The 17608-nt window shown below is 34.0% G+C and overlaps 1 long non-coding RNA gene across 1 annotated transcript in view; it reads left to right on the top strand.

The window, feature by feature from the left end:
* LOC113910048 overlaps window positions 1–17608 on the top strand; it is a 251587-nt gene that overhangs the window by 102965 nt on the left and 131014 nt on the right. The window contains exon 3 of the long non-coding RNA XR_003515890.1: window positions 4931–4988. This is a non-coding gene — a long non-coding RNA (uncharacterized LOC113910048). The remainder of the gene's footprint in view (window positions 1–4930; window positions 4989–17608) is intronic.

Raw genomic sequence — 17608 nt, 5'->3', positions numbered from 1 at the left:
TGATCACTATCTTAACCTGCCTACCAATTTCAGCATCTTTATTTTAGAATTTGTGTCTAATTTCCCAGTTTCATTCTTCAAAGCACAGCTGTTCTAGGTGGCCTGAAAATAAGAGGAGTTCAGAAAGTATTTACTAAGGGTTTTAGATTAAAAAATGAACCAGATGACCTAGTTCAATTTAATGTAAGACAATTTCTGCCAGTGTGAGCCTAGAGAGCTTGTCTGGCTTAATCATACATGCACCAAGTTATTCAATTTCAATTTTGTGCTACCACTTATTAATTATGTACTCTTAAGGAGAGTTTTAAACTTTCTGAGATGTTTCTCTATCCACAAATGTGAATTTTAATATTATATAAGGTTATTGTGAAGCATAAATATAATTTATGTGGAACATCTAGTTTTTTTTTTTAAGATTTTATCTTACTTATTTGACAGAGAGAGAGACAGAGAGAAAGGGAACACAAGCAGGGGGAGTGGGAGAGGGAGAAGCAGGCTTCCCCCTGAGCAGGAGCCCGATGTGGGGCTCCATCCCAGGACCCTGAGATCATGACCTGAGCCGAAGGCAGATGCTTAACAACTGAGCCACCCAGGCGCCCCTGTGAAGCATCTGGTATTGTTCCTGGCACATACTTGATGCTCATTACATAATAGCAAAACTATTTTATAAATAATGCTGTATATAAAATGTAGTAATCCCTCCCTTGGCACATTTCCCTTGATAGAATTATGATATATAGATTTAATTCTAGTTACATTTTACCAAATTTCAATACTTTTTGGATTGAATAAATGTGGATTGCAGGTCACTTAAAATTGGAGAATCAAAAACATTGGGTCTGGTTGTCCCATCTATAGCCTGCTGTAAGATGTATTGCACACATCTGTTGTCTTTTGCTCGTATTCTGTTGCTCAACTTAAAGTACACTCCATTCGTGTTAATATAATTCATAAAACACATTTTCCTTTGTGATGTGCATGTTACTGTCTGGTCCTTAAATTCCACTAGAAATACTGTATGATACTCAGTGATATAAAATTTCAGTAATTCTGAATCTCTATTAAATGAGTGTGGAATGGAGAGGTACAATCGCCTAGAGTAGGAACAAATGGATAATGACAATACCCCAAGAGAGTAAGATGTGTAGAGTCTTTAGAAGGCAAAAATTAAAGTGTATATGCATGCTCAGGATGCTATTAGACAAAGAAAATGAGGTAATGAGGTTGCTGTTAGGCCTGCTGTTGAAAATTTTAGTTGTCACACTGAAAGATCAGTGATAAGTGCATTCTTTTACTATTTATTTGAGTGGATATAAAGGTTTTTATAGATTTCTTCTAATTTCTGTATAATATCTAAATAGTTCATCTGTGAGTTCAAATCATATTTTTTAAAAAGCTTTACTGTTGTGTGGGAGGGATATTATGTGGAAAGGCTGCATTGTATTGGATAAAATATATTGAGAACCAAAAAAACTGTTTTTATCCACATTCTGCTGCTTGCCAGTTGTTAAAATCTCTTTGAAACCTAGTCTCTTTGTCTACAAAACAGATAATAATATTTCTCATTTTAGCTCAATTTTTAGCTCCATTTGTTTAGAGCACTAGCTAAGAAATGCTCAGATGGTTCCACTTTACAATCTTCAAAGTGCTCTACAACACAAAGATATATTATCATTAAGTACTAGGAACTGATCTTTGGTAACTTTGGGCATCCTATCCCCATCAAAATCTACTAGTAAGTTTTTAAGCATTACAATATTCCCTACCAGGAATCCCCTTCCCCAGGATTTACTACCTAAGTTGTCTTTCTTTGGAAGATCCTGAGTAAAATTATATTAACTTTCCATCTTGTTGCAGATATGGCCATTCCGTAGTCCTCTGCCTTATGGTTTCAGTCCATTTACTTCCCTATTAAACATGCCATTCTTTGTTCTAATCATTGTGTCAGTTAAAGTTTTGTTCAGAAAAATGAAACCAAGCAAAAAGAGACTTACTACAGGGAATTAGGTGTTTATAGGGAACTGGGGATGTACAGGGAATTAGGTATTTATATAGGAAACTAGATATTTACAGAAGTATTTTAAGGAGGTTGCCATTGGACTTTTTGTTACAAGATCACAACACTATAGCTATGATAAAGACAGAACAAAACCCTGCTATTGCCGCTGCCACTACCTACTACCACTGCCACCTTTTACCCAGATGGTTCGTGACAAGGGAGCAAGAACATTTGGTCTGTCAGAGCTTGCTTCCTAACCACCACTACCTCCCAAATATGATGTGAATGCGACTCATTCACTTCTAGAAACCTAGTTTCTGAGGGAGTTGAAGTTGTGTGATTTTTGCCTTCTAATCTCTTCAAGAGGAGAGTAAAATGAAGTATACGAAACCAAGTCTAAGTAACCAGCACAGTTTCTATGTAGTTAATTTCATTTCTCTAGCTGCTCCTTAGTGGCCTTGGAACTTTTAACCCTCGAACCCCATGTCCCTATATACTCATGAGATACTGCAGTTCTGCCTTGGTCCTTTAAGAATTATGTGAGGGGAGACAAAAGAGCCACACCCTATGGAGCACTATGGTTAATTAAGCTATCATTCCTTTAATTCAAAAGTTAAAAGTAACAAGAAGGAATTCTTAGATATACATATTCTGAAGAAGCATGTTACCTTACTGAGAAACTGAAAAACTCATTACAATATATGTTTCATCAATCGAGAGAAAAATGAATATACACTTGTAAGTGGGGAAATAGGGTCATTGGGTTTTCTTTTAATTTCCCAGGTGAACAAAGAGATATATTTATTCAAGTACAGTGTTTGTCAGCAGGCACTATGCATGGTATCAATTTCATTCCCCTGTCACTGTGAGACTGATAGAATCCCTATCTCTAGTTGGAGGGCATTTTGATATACATATTCTTATACACTTTTGGACATTTACAAAGTGTCTTAACACTATAGGATAAAATTCAGACCTTCTTTCAAAGATACAGAAAGAGTCCAAAAACTACTATGGCGCTCATGGAAAGGTACCTCAGATCTCCTGTTGTGCGGAGCATAATTAAAGACATGTCCAGTGCCATCTCTCTGGATCTACCACCATGTCTACAATAGGGCCATGCTTCCCTAACATTTCTGAGTCAGTGATTAAGCACAGCCAGAATACTAATGTTGGCTTATTCGGATGGCAGATTGGATTTTTCTTGTGGGCAAATCTGGGTTGGTAATCCCCTGCCTTTTTGGCTGACATTTTCTTAGATTTGCATTGCAACCAATTCTCCTTCTTGCTCCTCTTCTTTCACAGATGTCAGGACTACATTGCAGTCTGAAGGTTTTCTTTGCCTACTGCTTCTTCCTCTTTATTCTTTGAAGGTGTTTCTCCAGGTCTCTTGAAAGACTGATTCCCATCTCAGTATTTGCTTCTCAGATGACCTGAACAAATACAGTGACTTTAAAGATTACAAATTAGAAATTGTTTTGAAGATGGTGGATATAGAATTTCCATCTTCATAGAGAATAGGGGTGGGAGTAATTGATTAAATCTAAATGGGGGAAGTTACTTCAAGGAGCATTTTCAAATACAAAATCTTATAGGTCCTGAGATGGGATAATATTGGAGGACAAGTTAGAAATACACTTTTTAGAGAGCTTTGGGAAGAGAGTCAATAAATTTATTGACTTATTATATTTATAATATATAAATAATGCCTGAATCTATGAATATTTTCCCTGAGAATTGGATCCCTGTCGGTTTCAGCCATAAAATTGTGCTATTGAACTGTTGATACTATCCATCTCTAATACTAGTTTTGGGCAGTTTAGCCACATTGTAGGTTCAGTACAGTCAAGGTTGCTAATCATCATTTATGGCATGTGTCTGTAATTAAATGGATTTTGGAGTTCAGATAAGGAACAGAAGCTGATTACAATAGATAAACTATCTGAGCTTACTGTTGTTAGTGATTTAAATAAGAAAAAGTTACCTTTATTGTAGAAGGTGCTTCTTTCTTGTTGTGGTAGCCCTAGTTTAGCAAACCTTCTCCTTTTCCTTACTGACTCCCTAGTATTGCCCATCATTAATCAACATGTTTCTTTAATATGGAACCCTGGCAGTTTTGCCCCCTCCCTAGGATCTGCCCCTGTGTTGTAGCTCGCTTAAGAAAGCACTTCTCATTTTTTCAAAGGTCTACATTTTAGGGTGTAGGCAGAGTTCTGTAAAGAGATGAACATGATGTCCATAACATGTAACAAGAACAAAGAAAAAAATTTTCAACTATTCACATTTGATATTTCATATTAGACTGTTATCTTTCTGCACCACTCATAATTTGTGAGCCTGTTGAGAATGTGTGATTATTTTTCAAAATGTTTGATAACTCATTCTTTGCACAAAAATATCAGAAGCTTAGGTGGGAAATATTTTAAATAATTATATATTTGGAGAGCAATCACTAAACTGAGATTTTAATATGTAAAGTTTTCTATTAGATGGCAATATATATTTTATTATACTTAATATAATTTTAGCAATACATTATATATATAAAATATATATATATATATATATTTCTGTACTCTCTTAGTTCATCTTGAATCTCATCCTTGGTGTGTAATTGAGGCAGTTTTCCTTTAGTCTGAATTTTATGAACTTTTAGTAGTCTCAGCTTCAATAACTATTTTCTTAGGAAGGCTGTATTTGTATAAATATATTAAGCTTGATTTTTCACTGAAAGCAAGTATGACTACATTTATTATTCCCAGTTTGAAAATAAAACCTTAAATCATAATCTCTAGATAAAGGACTTTCCTTTCATGATCCTAAGTAAAAAGAAAATCTGTTTCACTGTTTACTTAACATTTGATGGTGATGCAATAAATAAAACATTAGCCAAAGAGTGACTGTGTCTTTAACTGCTTTTCCTTTCTACAGGTTGTATTTCATGTGGATGTGCGTATGATGTGCCATAGCAACATGACATCTTGATTAGGTGAGTCTGTCAAGACTGCTTTAAAGAACATTCTCACTGCAGAGTTCCCAGGTCATGACATTGTATTGCTGGTATTCCTAGCCTAAATGCTGATGAAAATGGGATCTTTTTTGCTTTCTTGGTGATCTTTGGTAGAGAAAATTGAATTCCAGTTTCCATGGAAATACTATTTGTGGGTTGGTTTATTTTTTTATGGGACTTATATTAAAAGTGAAATCAGGGAAATACCTAAAAAGTCTATGGAGGTAAGGGCAAAGCAATATCAAAACAGAGGTTATATATCTTATTCTTCTTATAGAACAGCCATAGTAAGAGATTTAGAGAGCTCCAGTAGTGGACATGTCTTATCAACATAAGACATGTTAGTACATTATATATGCAAGAAATAATATCTTGATTAATATTCTTACCCAATCTGTACATATGTAATTTTTCTGCTAATATATTTTGACCCCAAATACGTAATTGTGAACATTCACTTGCAAAATTTTCTTGATTTGGATACAGTCACTCTTGCTGATTGATGTTTTATTTATTGCATTACCACCAAATGTTAAGTAAACAGGGAAGCTATCTTATACTATAGCTGGTTAAGGCACTGCAAGAGCAGGGAGGTGAACATCTGAACAAATGGATTTTCCTGTCTCATTCATGACCCAGTGGGTAAGATCTTGATTCTCTTTGGCAACTAGAGGAAAATATCCCAGAGTTTCCAGATTCCTGTTAGTTTATGCTGCCATTTAGGTGTTGATAATAACTAATAAAGGGAGTTGTGCAGCTAGTCTGGTGTGGTAAAATGAATGTTGGCCTGTCAGGTAGCATCCCTTCATATGAATCATGTTTTTTGTCTCACCATGTGTGTGATCATGTGCAAAACATACCACTTTTTGCAGTCATAGTCTCTTTATCTGTAAAACGAAGTGCTCCTATAAGGTGATCCTCAGCCTTAATAATAGGTTTGTGATTCTATGGATTTTTAATGAATGATTTTTTTTTTCTGCCTGATGAATGATATTAGTGCTCTGGTTGCCAGAATGATCACACTGTATGCAATTGGACAGATCGATTATGGACATGATAAGCATTTAAAGTAATGTGATTTTCTCATGTCTGGAGTATTTCTAAATAAAACCGGAGGCTAATGAACTGCTTTGTTTGATTCAAGATGCTATAGTTGTTTTTCTCCTTTTGCTAAGTCTCTTTCCAGGAGGCATGGGTTGTCGATTGAATGAAATATTAAGAACCCTTCCAATTTTATTATTTTCTGAAATATTACCTGATAAACACCATGTATTGGTATTGAAAGAGATGGGACCTTTCCTGATTTCTATTACTCTTTTCTTTTTTGTCCTCTGGAAAAACAATATTTCTTTCCTAGATTACCACATCTTTTTGTCGTGCAGAATAATTAAAATATTCAAAAGCAAATCGCCATCACATTTTAAGAATGTTCAACCATATTTTAGTTGAACTTGCAGGTTTATGAAAATTTCCTTTTCAATTCATTCCTCATACAGCACTGAAATATTAATACTGACCACGGTGTGAATATGTTAGTTTTAGTAGGAGTACTTTCAGATAATAAGTAATTAGTCTTGCAAGTAACTGATAAAAACTGCTGTCATATCTATGAGAATTTGAGAATCTTGTAACCTTTCTTTCTGTTGTAAGTGCATATTCAGGTTGCTGGAAATACTTTTTTTTTGCTTTTATTAGCCTTATTATTTTTAGTGAAAAGACACATGTCTCAGGATATTTATACATTTGCCTGGGATATATAGAAGGAATCAATGATATATGTGGTGCCAAGCATATTATATATCTTTAATGCTTACATATTTCAAATTATATATATATTCTCCCCAGGGTGATTAGATAGGTCCTTTCTGGAGTTACTGTAACAAAGGTTTTATTTACCTAAAGGGACAAAGGGAACCATTTAGGAGAATGAGGCAATTAAGCAATTTATATAATCTGAAAACATTCAGTATTTCCCACCATTTGATTTTCACTTCTGGAAGCTACTTTTCTCACACTAGCGGATTAGAGTAGTTAGATCCTCGTACCCTCTCCCCTGTCATTCTTCTTTTCATCATGAAATTATATGTTCTTTTATAAAAACATTTTCTGAAAAATTAATACTTACATTGAATTTTGCAAACTTAACAATATAGGATTTGAGGTGTTTTACTCCAAAGAATTAACATAAAATAATTTTTTAAAGTACACTTTCGTGAAAGTATTATTACCTGCAAATTGTGTCTTGCAAATTCTGTCCATATTATCACTCCCATATATTCAGGATGAGAAATAAAACAAATGGAATGAAACCAAACCAAACCAAACAAAAGAAAGAAAATACTAGGGGAGAATAATCTATCATAAAACAAGAACAAAAGCTCTCAAGTCTACTGGTGGGGGGAGAAAGCAGGTGGGAAAAATATATGAGTAAATATAATTTATGACTGATCCAAAAATTTCAGTATAGTCTAGAGTATCAATCTGTAGAAATACAAAACGGTTGCCCAAATTCTTAACAAGTACTAACACTAACCAGATTAAAAGATGCAGTTCTCCCTTCTGCTAGTCCCTGTTCCCTACAAAAATAAATAGCAATAAAATTGAAGGCAACAGAAACAAGAAGTGAAGATCTTGGGAAATGCACTAAATGGATTATCATTTTCTAACAATTGTTTATTAGACTGTATTTATTAAGTGGTTATGCAGGAACAGTTTTTCCTTGCCTTCCTGTTTGTTAGGTACTGTATTATATTTATCTTAGGCAGAACATCTAGCATCTAATAGGAATTCTAAACACCAAAGATAAGATGACAGTTTTATATTCTGTGGGTCTTAAAAGCCCTGGCAAATAGTAAATAGCACCATGTCTTTCTCCCAGAGAGAAAAGAAATACAGGTAGAAGAAGTTTAAGTGAATGAGTTATAGAGTGTGGTCACAGAATCTTTTCTAAGTAGCTATTAGGGAGTTGGCAGTTGTCTAAAAAGAAAATGAGTTCTGATGAGGAAACCTGGATTTGTTTCTCAGCACTGACTTTGTGGACATACATCCTTGAGGAAGTTACCAAACTTCTTTGTGTTTACTTAACAGTAAAATGAGAAGATAGGATTAAATGATCTCAAAACTCCTCTTCAGTTCATGTTGTTTATGACATAATGTACATAAGACTTACTTAGGACTTAGTATGTATCAGACCCTGTAGGATACTATTACTTTAAGAGTTTTACATGGATTGTGTAATTGCCAAACAACCCTGTGAAGTAGGTACTATTATTAGTTGGCTTTTTTGAGGAAACTAAACTTAGGGATTCAAGTATCAAGCAATGCACATGTTTAGGAACAGCAGAATTGAATTTTTAAATGAGGCCATCTGACTCCAGAGTCCACCAGCTTAAGGACCATGCTGTATATCCCTAACATCCACAAGCCAGTCAAGACTTAGGAAGTCACAAGTGTGTGTGAAACCTGTATTCTTTCCAACTTTATTCTCCCAGAGTAGATAGTTATTTGCCCATCAGCCTGGCTTATGCTACAGTGAAACGTTACTTCCCCTTTGGTTAACATTTTCTGTTCATGCTCACTCTTTAGTTATAATCTCAAGAGTAGCACATCTTCCAATGGAATATTTCTACTGAGTATTTTCCAGAGACTGCCCATGCAGTCATTGAATGTGAATCAGAGGGAAGGTTTATGGAAATTATAAATGAACAGTCAAGGGAGAGTCTTTTGTAGCAAAATTATAGGAGTGTCTCCTGAGGTCAAAGTCAAAGTAAGGATGAATTAACTCCCGAAGCAATTTCGAAAAGGTGAAATTCAATGATATTGCAGTTGTTGGACCAGGTGTTAAAATGTTATTGGGTGTTAATTTAATTTTCATCCTGTCAACACTCATCTGAACTGTAACAGCTGCTAAACACGGTTCCACAAGAGCAAACCATCCACAGAGAGGAAGCAGATGCCTAATCAATAGGGCCAATAGAAATGTGTGGCTCAGCTGAGCAACTTGCGCAAGGGGGAATGAATCCCATAGGGCTTTGTCTTACCTGAATGGAAAAGAACTTTAAAGATAGTGAGACTATTTAAGCAGTAAGAACAGAAGACTGAAAGTCCTAGGTTGCCTTCCTATTTTATTGTCTTTCTTTCTTTCTTTCTTTCTTTCTTTCTTTCTTTCTTTCTTTCTTTCTTTCTTTCTTTCTTTCTTTTCTTTCTTTCTTTCTTTCTTTCTTTCTTTCTTTCTTTCTTTCTTTCTTTCTTTCTTTCTTTCTTTCTTTCTCTTTCTTTCTTTCTTCTTTCTTTCCTCTCTCTCTCTTTCTTTTCTCTCTCCCTCTTTTCCTTCCTTCTTTCCTTCCTTCCTTCCTTCCTTCCTTCCTTCCTTCCTTCCTTCCTTCCTTCCTCTTTTAATCCTTCATGACCTTGGATTGACAACCCCTTGGTTTCTCAGTCCCCTCAAGTTTCAAATCTATTGCTATCTTTACTGCTATCTCAGAGGCCTTGCACAGTTCAGATTAAAAACTGACTGCTTCTTTATAAAAGTTATAACAGGAAAGAGATACTAATGATGATGTAATAGTTAATAGCTGTTCTTCATTGTATCCTAGGTGGATAGGAATAGATGACTTGTAACTGAGAAAGGCATTTTGAATTTAAATAATTTTTTGACTGCTATACTTGCTAACATAATAGGATATGTAATTTCCCCTATTGGAGATTTTCAAATAAAATGGTAGATTACTATGTTTTTGCCAAGTGAAATTTTACCCTGAAATTGTGATTTGACTCTATTAACCTCTTCTAGTTAATTAATTTGCCATGCATTTAATAATTTTTTTGTAAGTTTGTATGCCTCATCAAAAATATCACCTTTGTTTAATGCATCTCAGACTAGGCTATAAATCCTTCTGGGATTATGTGGTTGTGTGCCAGCAATTCTCTAAACTCTCCTACACAGGAGAGTTGTGGCATCTTGGAACTTCAGTATTATTAGAAGGTTGGGAATTGTTTTTCTTTTCTTTTCTTTTTTTTAATAAGTGAAAACGATTGGATTTAAAGGAATAGAATGCAAATTTTATGTAGTTATTAAAATGATTAATCTTTCAAACAGTTTGAATGTTGAGATAGACTTTTTTGGCCTATATGCATACACTTGGCAATTGTTCTCCTTTTAGGGATCAGCAGGGAAAAGATTCACTATGGCTACTCGTCTAATACGATCTCCTAAAGGAGAAATCTTTCATTTTCCTGAGCTTATTAAATGTCAAATAAAGCAAAACAACACAAAACAAAGAAACACCTGTCTTCTTCGTAGAATTTCACAGTGCTTATATTGTTTCCCTTCTTCTGCTTTCTATTTCTGTAGAAAGTAAAAGCTTTAAAGAAGTATGCTGTGTATTATTTTATCCTATATTGGAATGGGAGTACTGTGACCTTACTGCAAAAAAAGGTTAGTTTTGAGTAGATAAAATATTGTGGCATTTGGGCTGATGAACTGGCCTTTTTAATATTTTGGAGATAAAGTGAGTTATGATTGGGGAGAATTCAAAAGACCATCAGAGGCACGTTGAGAATTTTGTATTATGAAATTCTTATCCCAAACATAAATGCAAATAAGGTAGATAAAGAGAACTGAGCCAGGCTTTTAATAGAACAATAATTTTGGAATAGCTCTTTGGAGATCTTAGTAAAAAAACAAAAGGTAAAAGCAAGAATTATATTTGTTAGCATTTAACTGAAACTGGGGACAAGAGCCAATATTGGTATGTTTAGTATGACAACATACTACATGGTTCCAATTTTGTGTTAGGTATTTGAAAAGCTTAAAATTTGGTGCAGGAATATGATATTAGAAATTCTTTCATTCCTTCCTCTCTCCTCTCCCCCTCTCATCCTTCCTCCCTGCTCCTCACCATTTTTCCTACTGGTAAGAAATGAATGTAGATGGAACACTCTGATGAATGGATTTTGTGCAATTTTAGTGAACAAATATGTACTTAACAGGTTAAATTGGGTTTCTCAGTGTGTTCACACATTATCAGAGTTATTTGTAATATAACCTGTATTCTTATGGCTGTGGATGAATTTCATTACACAATTTATATAAAATAGATAATAGATTAATGAATTATTATTTCCTTACTTTCACTAATTAGGTTAATATTAAATGAGATCAACTAAATTCTGAAGCTTTTAATGGAAAATTGATGTAGCTTTTGTGAGCCCTAGAAATCTTATTTCTTTGTTCTATCACTGTAATATATAGAGAGATTCATCATCGAAATTTGATATTTAAATCAAATTAAAGAGTATGATCAGCTTTATAAATTTTATGAAAAAAATTAAAGTTCATAGAGAAATTAATGTTTTATCTTTTCACTTACAACTGGAAGGTTTTCTAAAGAGAAAACTGCTTACAGCTATTCACTCTTTTTTCAGTGATTTCAGTACAAAAATGAACAATTTCAGGTGCCACTTTATTTTGACTGTGCTGTCTAGTAACTAGTGTGATTGTTTGATAGAGCAGAGTAAGTAAAAAATGAGAGCCAAAGGAGGAGATAGAGAGAATGCTAGTAACAGATTCTGTGAAAACCCCTGTAAGATTTAGACATGTTTTAATCTTAGTTGGTTAGTTCACATTTCATTCAAGAATTTAGTGGGGAAGATATTGATGTACATAACTTTGTTTATTTTCCTATATATCCTTTATATAGGGTTTTAGGCTTATTATAAATTTTAAAGTTATAATAATATGACATCCTACTATTGTTATCATACAAATAAATACTCATTGCCTTTTTTCTATGGAACTCAAAGAGTTTAGATACATCATTTAGTAAATGCACTGTCATATACTCATCCTGTAAGTCTCTGCTTAAATTTTAGAGTGGTTTATCTTTCGTCTAGAATAGGGTAGGTCTCCACCTTTCTAACACCTTTAATGAATTATTTAGTGTTCGTTGTCTTCCTCGGTGTACCTCTATGCTTATCACCCTACCTGGTACATGATGTGTTGAATTAAATTTAACAGAATTTCTCAGATACTCCTTTACATTTATTTGAAAGAGCTTATCCGCATTTGCTAGTTGGAGGAAACCAACAAAAAGAGATTAAGATTTGCTCATGATCTCATGATCTCTGGAATCACTAGAATCCTCATTTACTGAGTTTTATTCTAATGCTCTTCTTAAGGTAGTACTATAATCCTTAAACCTAAATGTAGCCTATGGCTAATGAAAGCTGAATGCTAAGACATATATCTAAGCATAGCCTAGAATTCAAAAATGTTGGATCTTACACTAATCCTGCTACTAATAAGTTTGGAGAAGTTTCTTATATAAGTATGAATATAAATGATCTTTGCAGAAGTTGTTTTCTTGTTTCATAACTCTAACAACATTATACTGAAGTTATTTTAAAGTATATTTTCAAGATATTTGGTGCAACACGGTCGTTTGAGAATTCCATGCTTTGCTTTTTCTCCGGAGCAGTTAGCATTACTTTACATTTATATATTTTGTGTATTTTTTTTCATTCCAGGTGGAAGCTCTGTGGAGGGAGGGACTTTGTTTAGGTTGTTCACTTCTGAACGCCCCTCTTAGAAAAGTGCCTGGAGCAGCACTGATGCCTAGTTAGTATTAGATAAGTCAGTGAATGAATGAATCATTCTTGTGGGTGGTCAGCAATGACTCTACAGCTGAGCTTCGGTCTTGGTGAGCTCTGACCTACTGCAAGCTTTCAGCTCTACTTTCTGGCAGTTGTTCTAGCAGTACTTTTGCTTTTGTTTTAGCTTGGGCTTTGGTTGCTTCTTCATTTTTATCTTTTGTCCAGATGAATTAACTGGGATTCTATCGTGGCAAGACATCAATGTAGTATCTCCTTTCACTGTTATTCTAAGATTTTAAGGTTGTGGCATTTCTTGTTACTTACAAGGAATGGTTTTTGTAGGGTAGACCAGTCAAGGATGATAACTTGCTAAGGTGCTGTGCTCAGATTCAGAGATGCTCAGGTGGGCTTGCTTGTGTAGGCCATCTACTGGTGAGGTTTACCTCAGCAGTGGATAAGTGAAATGATACAGATATACAATATGTCAAATAAAATAATAGTATAATGCCAACTAATCTCAGAGAAAGATAACTCTTTTGTGGAACAGAAGGAACCAATATAAATGAAATAGCATATTCTAAGCAGTAATTGTTACTCATTACTGTAATCTAATTTTGACTTTAAATTCCAAGCCTAAGTATCTTACCCTGGATCTTTTGATACTATCAGATGGTCCTTGGCTTTCCTAAAAATTAAGACTCTTTCCGTGTACAAGTGTTGAAGATTTACTTTACTAGGTAGGCCAAATGACTGAAGAATCAATTTGTATGTTTTAAAATATAGGAACTATCACAAGAATAATGTAACTATGGCATGTTTCCAAGAAATGATTTGGGAATAGATTTTATTGGACAAAATATATTCATAGTATGTGACTGCTCTGTAAATTTTGGCCTACAGTAGTAGAATATGTGTCCGTTTGTAGATGCAAGGAAGAGGAAAAATATAATTTGCTGCTATGCTGTGGTAATAATAAGTTCCTAGAGGGACATCAGGCTAAAAATAATTTATTGAAACTGCCCTCGATTTCTAAAGACAATTTTGAGTTGCACTTAGAACATAGCCATTGATTACAAAGTGTGATTTGAGAAGGCAAAAGAGGCCAATTTTCCTGCAAACAAATTAAGAGATGCATATTGACTGCAGGGAAGTATGTCATCACTGAGAAATCGAAAGCAATGGGACTTTAGGAAATCAATCAGCAGTCCAGTCAAATTAGATTTTTTTCTCATACTTTGTTGCTGGAACCCTATGTGGGATGTACGTATTTTCAGCAGATATAAACTTTTTATTTTTATAGTAAACCCAGGTCAATAAAATGAGTAGAGGGACAGGTTACAGGTTCTAACTCATTCACATTGCATATTTTCAGAACCCTAAAAAAATCCTAAAAGTTCCCTGAAATCCTATGTAAATATACATTCTTATATAATAAATTTTGTCCCAGTGACCCGTTTTTCTTAGCACTTTGGGTGCCCTATGAGAAGGTATGACTCTAATCTGAGACCAATAACCAGTTGCCACATTTATTTTAACATTTTGGGGAATGAGAAAAAAAACAGTATTTTTTTTCAATACTATAGCATTACATTCTAGTCAGTTCTACATGGAGATGTATGCTATAAGATTTCAAGTTTACTTTTTTTTTCCTGAAATAATGATAGGAAAATATTTTTAAAGATAAAAATTCAAATAATGCTGTTAGATCTCAAGCACAAAATGATTCATTTGAACATACGTATTTGCTCAATGTGGTACTAAATGCTCTTTGTTTCTTAAGATAATAAAACACAGTTGATAGTTAACAAGTACACAGTATGCCCCAAATTTCTTATCTTCAACATGATGATAGACACTTTTTCCAGGAACCTTTTAAAAAAGTATTTTTAGGGAATTAAAACCTATCCTCCAAATATATCAAGTTAGGGTGTATTAGGTGGTTGATAAAATGGGACTGAGATGTGTATAGTAAGCCAGTTTTAAATACCTAAGTTAAATTCAACTTGTTTCATTAAGTACTATGTGCAAAGCCCTGTGCTACCTGCACTAGAGTATCAAAATGCCTTTGATGCAGTTTTTATTTTCAAAGAGATTATACTCAATAATGTGTTCAATTGGAGCACCTGGGTGGCTCAGTCATTAAGCATCTACCTTCGGCTCAGGTCATGATCCCAGGGTCCTGGGATTGAGCCCTGCATTGGGCTCCCTGCTTGGCCGGGAAGCCTGCTTCTTCCTCTCCCACTCCCCCTGCTTGTGTTCCCTCTCTCGCTATCTCTCTCTCTGTCAAATAAATAAATAAATAAAATCTTTAAAAAAATGTTCAATTAATACAATATAGACTCAGGTTTGAGTGCATTTCTTACTAGAAAATGTCCATTTTCCTTCTATAATTAATCTAGGACAATAAAAGTAAAAATATTTTTAAATGTCTTTATTTTTTTATTTTAGAAGATATATTTAGGGATATTAAAAACAATAGCACATTTGTATATTTTATAATTACAAAAATAATGCATGCCAAGAATAGAAAATTGAGACAGCCTGAATTAGCTCGAAAAAGAACATAAAAAGGATTCATGATTCTACCACTTAATAATGAGCACTGCAACAGAGTAAGCCCTGTTGACTGCTATTGGCAAAATATATTTCCAGTATTTTCTCCAGTTTTGTTTCAAGATTGCAGAATAAACATACTGCAGTCATCTTTTGTTGCCTCAAACCTTAGTTAGCAATGACAGGTATAAAAGTAAATAAATGTGTGTATATGTAATGTATAAATATGTATATATATAGCATATATCTAGTGTGTATGTATATATGTGTGTATATATAACATATAATATATATAATTTATATTGTATATACATGTATATTGTATATATACTATATATATATTAAATACTGTAAAGATTTATATGTACTCTGGTTTCTCTTCAAATCATATAAATAGTGGGACACCTGGGTGGCTCAGTCAGTTAAGCATCCAACTCGATTTCAACACAGGTGATCATCTCAGGGTCATGAGATCCAGCCCCATGAGTCAGGTTCCCCACTGGGCATGGAACCTGCTTAAGATTCTCTCTTTCTCCCTCTCCCTTTGCCCCTCCTCCTCCTCCTCCTCCTCAGTACTTTTGTAGTTTTCTTCATTTTAATCCTAGATATTTTGGACAAAGTTTATGTATAAGTATTTTCATATTTTCACTCTTCCTATTTTCTAAGATACAAAGAAAAGTTACTAAGGTTTGCATTTAATTTTTAAATTATCTTCCTCCATTCCCTAATTAATTTAAATAATTTTTATTTGACTGTATTAATTATGATTCTTCATGTACCCTCAGAGTGTCTTCTGATATCCAAGTTTTTTTTTCCAACATGCATCCTGACTCAAGCTGTATACATTTGCAATATCTGATTTTTAACCACACACTCTTCATCCTATTGACCGAGAGTGAAAATTGATACTCTTGTCTGAAGGACAGTTCCCTTGAGTATATTTAAACCAGACCGATCTCTGTGTTTAATTTGGGTTCATCAGGAACCATTAGCCTTGATTGGTTTGTTTTTCTTCCCTTCCATCTCAGGACTTGATTCTATTGAGTTAACAACTATTCTCCCCAGAGAATAGCTACCACAAGCCTATTTCAAGTAATTCCAATCTCTCGCTTATAGAAATTGAACTGATCTTTTTTTTTTCTTTCTGGTTTTATTTGAAGAACTGCTGTAATGAATTCTGTATTTGTTCAAATCTTTGAAGATCTGTGAGGACAAAACAGTTACTCAAATCTCTATCATGTTAGCATGCTATTTATCATACTTTCCAATCGTCATTGCTAAATTATGCAATCCAGTTGAAAAGAATAAGCATAATTTATTGAAGACTCATATACTGACATCCAGTTAATCTCATAAATCATGATTTGACTAATTTGAGATTTATGGTATTTAAAAAAAGAGCTAGGTATATGTTTATTTTTGCAAAATATCAGAGAAATAGATTAGTAAGCATTTTAGTAATATAAATAAGACTGAGGAAGAATTATTAGGAACAGACTATATTTCTTTTAAAATATTGTAGCATAACACATTGCTAAGAAAATAAGGTAATCTATTGAGTTATTGAATTTGCTAGGGAGCAGATTACATCTATGAGCCCCATCATAGCTCTTTTATAATAGTGCTTAATTAAGTTTTGCTGCTAATATGTGCAATCTGTCCCTCAGTACAGTAAAACTCTCATTCAGATTTTACTACTATAATTCTGAGGTAGAAAAACCACTGTATTATCATTCAAAACATATAGTTCTTGCTCTACTTTTGAATAACTGTGACTTATGACCTCAAGTAATTTACCTCTTCTGAGTTAATTGCTTATTACTAAAATGAAAAAAAAAGCACTATGCATACCTCGCAGAGTTACTTTGAGAGTTAAATGAGCTTGAGTCTGAAAGCCACCTTAAAAATCATAAATCAACAAAATCCTAATACTCATTACTATGTACTAGAATACTTTTATTATAAATTCACAAGATGATTTTGTCTTCAGTTTTTGAATTCTGTATGGTAAGGAGCACAGTGGCTTGTGTGAGCTTGTCTAAATTGCAATTTGTATGAAACAGCTTTGATAATTGCCTTGGCTACAAAATTCTTGAATAATTCTCAGTTTCACTTAAAATATTTGAATGAGTAGATAAATACCACTGTTTTCTTGGAAAAATAATAAGATTCCTCAGTTAAGCTCTCAAAACCTTTCCATTCTGTAAATTAAACTCGTCACTTGTATTTAAGGGTAAATTCTGATAAGCCCGCATTTACTCCTATACTTTACAGCACAGATTTTACATGTAGCAGGTTTTAAATTAGTGATGCTGGGGTGCCTGGGTAGTGCAGTCAGTTGAGCATCCAACTCTTGGTTTCTGCTCAGGTCACGATCTCAGTGTTGTGAGATCCAGCCCTGAGTCAGGCTCTGAGTTTGGCATGGAGTCAGCTTGAGATTCTCTCTCCCTCTG

Source organism: Zalophus californianus, chromosome 6, assembly GCF_009762305.2.
Source record: "Zalophus californianus isolate mZalCal1 chromosome 6, mZalCal1.pri.v2, whole genome shotgun sequence".
Lineage (NCBI taxonomy): Eukaryota > Metazoa > Chordata > Mammalia > Carnivora > Otariidae > Zalophus > Zalophus californianus.
Note: the sequence above shows the minus strand (reverse complement) of the source record. Positions and strands in the feature narration are given on the sequence as shown.